At 34.2% G+C, this 4,547-nt stretch overlaps 1 long non-coding RNA gene across 1 annotated transcript; it reads left to right on the top strand.

Annotated features, from left to right (window-relative positions):
• Nucleotides 1-2,515: 2,515 nt before the first annotated feature.
• Nucleotides 2,516-3,695, top strand: LOC142171376 (uncharacterized). Its single transcript, XR_012700940.1, has 2 exons — nucleotides 2,516-2,859; nucleotides 3,458-3,695. It is a non-coding gene; the product is annotated as an uncharacterized LOC142171376 (long non-coding RNA).
• The last annotated feature ends 852 nt before the right edge of the window (nucleotides 3,696-4,547 follow it).

Consider the following 4,547-nt stretch of genomic DNA (forward strand, 5'->3'; position numbering starts at 1 on the left):
ATGTGACATATTTTATTTTTTATTTTAATTTTACTTGTTGACTTGAGAAACATGAAATCTTGGAATTATGAGAGTTTCGATATTGGTAATTCTACTATTGATCTTACTTGTGCTTATTTTGGAGGAAACCACTTGTGGCAAAATTGTCAAAATATTTTTGATAGCGAGTTATGTGCACTAACTAAATCTTATGTGTGGAATGTATGTGATGTTTGTGGTGATCAAGATGGTCACTTTTGTGGTTGTGCTTATATTTATTATCCTCCTCCCCCCTCCCACCCCTAATTATGATGGTTTTCCTTTTACTTGTGAAGTTACTAGGAACAAAGAACCTGAGAATGACTCCAAGTTGCGCATAGTTGCCTCTTACCTTTGTAGGAGTAAGATCATGAGAAGAAAAGTCATTGTATGGAAGAAAAAGGAATCAAGTGAGATGGTTAGAACTAAGTGTGGGGTACTCGCATAAAGAACCAATTATGAGAGAAGTCTGAGTACCCCATGAGCTGCTAACGCTTCGACCATTGTCCAACCAGGGAGTATCTTTACTCTCTTGTATTTATGGGTATGCATTGGGGACAATACACCATTTGAAGTGTGGGGTGAAGAGACTGTTTGGGTATTGCTATTCTATTTTAGTTGTTTTATTTTATGTGTTAAAAAACAAAAATAAAAAGGTAGAAATAATCCCTCTTGATTTTTTTTATGGACACTGTTCTTTTCTAAGGGATGACTCCTTAAACTGGGTAGTAGTTTTTTATCTTGTAGGTAGAATTTTCAAAATGATTTGAACTTTTCGCAACGATGGAATTCCTTGACAGTTTTCTCGAGGCCTTAAAGTCTACAGAAGAATACAAAAAAAAACTTTGTTTTTCTTTTGAACTGATAGTGGAATGGGGAGAACTTAAGTATCTATGTATTTTGTCATGTTTTATATCGGGGCTTAGGTCTGGAGCATTTGAACTAAGTACTTTCTTCATGATCTTTGTAATTATATGCCTTGAAAATATGTATGCCTTTCTTTTGACGTTGGGGCTTATCTTTTGACTTTTGTGATTAATTTTTGTGTGCTTCAATTTTATGATGACTGTGCTAGTTTCTTTAACTTGAGACATGAGTCTGAGCCGTCCTAAGTGAGTCGTGTGCATTGTGTGAGGTAAGATTTTGGTGTACTTTGTGCCATCCTTGTTAGTCTAGAACATGTCCCGTGTGTGAGTCGAAGCGAAATGATTAAGTCTTGTAAGTTTGGAAAGTGATATAGGTTTTCTTTGATTGACCATTTACCTATTTACCTACTAGTGCTAATATTATTGTAGTCAACCCTTTTGAGTATGTAAATCTTTTCTTTGAAAGCCATATTACAAGTCGAATCCCCTTTATTCTTGATCAAATCTTTCCGAACATTTATCTCCAAAAGCACTTAAGTAACTTGAAGAATAAAGAATGAGATTGGATAATTTTGAGTGAAACCATAGAAAAGCCGAAAAGGTGCACGTTTGTATAAACAACAAAAGGCATAAGCCGAAAATACCAAATTAAGGAGAGCAAAAAAGGTAAAAAAGAGAAAAAAAAAAAGATAAAAATGAATAACACATCCCATATCTGTGTCTAGGCTAGTAAATATCAATATGTTGATGTGCTTAATGAAGAATGGCCTAAATGTGTATGATTTCATAGTATTACATTGAAGTGGTCATGATAAGAAGGTGCTTAGAAGTGAAGTGTAGTGTATTAAAGTACTTTGGAGGGTTAGTCACTACTTTTTCAAATATATCTTACCTGTTCCCTTAGCCTACATTACAATTGATAAAGTCCTACTTGATCCTAGACTTTGCGAGCTTAAATTAGTATAATCTTACACTACGGGAAATTCCATGGAACGAGCTTTGGGTGGCATAAGCGTTTATTTGTGAGAGTGAGCAAAATCTTTCGATCTGAGAGTCCTTAAAATATACTGGAACTTATATTTGAGTGTGTGAACTATTTTCTCTGTGGTTTGTTGGTGAGAGCATATGATTTGCAAAGGATTGGTAGAGACCTTGATTTACTTTAGTTGGAACAAAGAGTGAGTCATAGTGTGGAACGCATTAGAGTACTCAAGTTTTATGGCGAGGACGTTAGAAAGAGCCACATGAATATTTTAAATGATCTTGACATGAGTCTAAAACTTGATAAAATGTATGAAGAGTGCATGCGTTAGGTTTTAAACGTTGATATAAATCATTGTCATTGGTGACATGCTTAGGTAGTGAACTTGTTGGTAATAATAAAATTATGTACTTCCATTACGTTTTTTAGAGGTGAAAAGTCATTTCTTGATTTCTACCAAAGAGAGAGTATGTGGAAGAACGGATCTCATGGCTTCATATTTTCAGTTAGTAATTTAACCTTAATTTAACACAAGCACAACCAAGAAAAATCATACAAAACAGGAAATCATCCAACTTTTAAGGCAAATCTCCAACAAAAAGTTTCAAAATACACCTATAAATAGCATAATCAATAGCATAACCAAATCGTCCCAAAAAAGAAACACAAAGCAACAAGCACATTAAAAAAAAGTAATATCAAGCGAAAAGCGAGTAGCGAAACGTCAAAAAAAAAAAAAAATGGAATCATCAAAGAAGCTTGTTGCAGTGTTTCTTGTGTGCATGGTTATGCTATCATCATCTGTGCATGTTTCCAAGGCTCATGAACAAGAAAAAAGTAACGCAGAAATGTTTAAAGAAGCTGTTCTAAAGACTAATGCTGAATACACAACTTGCTTCAACATATGTGAAAAGACATGTATTGCTCAAGGTCTTGGATACACTCATTGTGAGATGAAGTGTGACAGCGGCTGCAACGCCAAGTTGCTAAAAGGTATATACACTAACAGTGTAAAGTTTAACACGTGCTAGTAGATCACTACAAAAAAAGATCAAAAAAAGGCTAAATATATTGTTGGACTATCGACAAATAATTTAAATATATCTTCCATTTTATTTTTAAACTATTTTCGTCGAAGTTGGCTTCTTGGTGAAACAGAGTCGATGAAAATTCCTTCACAACAAATCAATTTCCAAGGATATAACTATTAGAAATTCGTACTTTTTTCGGTAGAGATATTAGATTATATATATTAATGTTTATCAGAGGAATTTATAAATAGTAATTACCATATAAATATCTCGATTGTATAAATTTATCTTTTGTATTATTCGTATATAAAACTAAAACCGATTTTTACCATGTTATCACATTAATGTTTATCATAAAAAAATAACTAATTACCTTATAAATGCATGATTGTATAAATATATTTTTTTACCTTCACCACATTGAACGTCTTAATAAAACTTAGTTTTTATTACTTGTACAGTTCTTTCTTCAATCCTTCACATTTTTTTCTTTAATTCAAACATATAGTTGTTGATTATTCTTCCATTTTCTAATACGTTATTCTCTACGATTTTCTCAGAGAAACTCGAGAGATTGAAGAATTTGAAGCCTTGAAGATGGACCAAAGGATGCAAAAATAGAAAATATTTAGGGAAAGACAAATAAAGTAGTGGTTTTCCATTTCTACTAATTAATTCATTCATCATTTCTTTGCCATTGTACTCGTAATTTATTGATTTACGAGTACAATCTTCAAGGCTTTAGTGATTTTGAAACTTCAATAATGTCATTAAGTCTATCTGAAGTGCAATTTGTGATTTTGATGTTGTTAAGTGAGACTTGAAACATCTAGTAGGTGTGCTGTCACGACCCAAAACCTAACCTGTCGTGATGGTGCCTATCGTAGAACTAGGCAAGCCTAAATACAACATTTCTAATACAGTAAAACACCTTTTAAAATAACAACAGAAAGATTTAACATTTAAATAAGAACCTTTTTGAAAACAGAATTTATCCAAAACACGATACAATCATCCCAAAAGTCGGGGCGTCACTGAGTACATGAGCGTCTAATAACCGGAACAAAATCCACAATAGTATCTAGAGAAATAAACTCAAATACAGATAAACTAAGGTAGGGAAATCAAGGTCCGCGAACGCCATGCAGCTACCTCGATAGTTCCAGACTCCAATGCCTAAATCAACAACCGCCGCTATGACCAGAAATGCCTGGATTTGCACACAAGGTGCAGGGAGTAACGTGAGTACACCAACTCAGTAAGTAACAAGTCCAAACTGTGGATTGAAGATAGTGACGAACTCAACGGGTGCAAATAACATAAAACTAACTGTACAGAAAGGTAAACATGCTCTTAAATCAATTAGGCAATTAATAGCTGGAAAAATAAAGCAGATCCGTACAGAGTAATGAATATGACTCTAGTGTCACTACAATGCCAATGCACATACTGTAAGTGATGCACCATGCTGTCAGCCTCAAGTGCTCACACTCTCGATATCTCAACCACTCGGTACTGTATATGGCCCATAAGGTCCAGGGAAGATCCATCTCGGAATATATACACGACGCTGACCATAGGTCACCCAGTACCAACGGAAAAAGGGCTAATCCAGCCCTATAGAAAAGATCCATCTCTAGGTAACATGTG

The sequence above is a fragment of the Nicotiana tabacum genome, chromosome 17 (assembly GCF_000715075.1).
Source record: "Nicotiana tabacum cultivar K326 chromosome 17, ASM71507v2, whole genome shotgun sequence".
Taxonomy (NCBI): Eukaryota; Viridiplantae; Streptophyta; class Magnoliopsida; order Solanales; family Solanaceae; genus Nicotiana; species Nicotiana tabacum.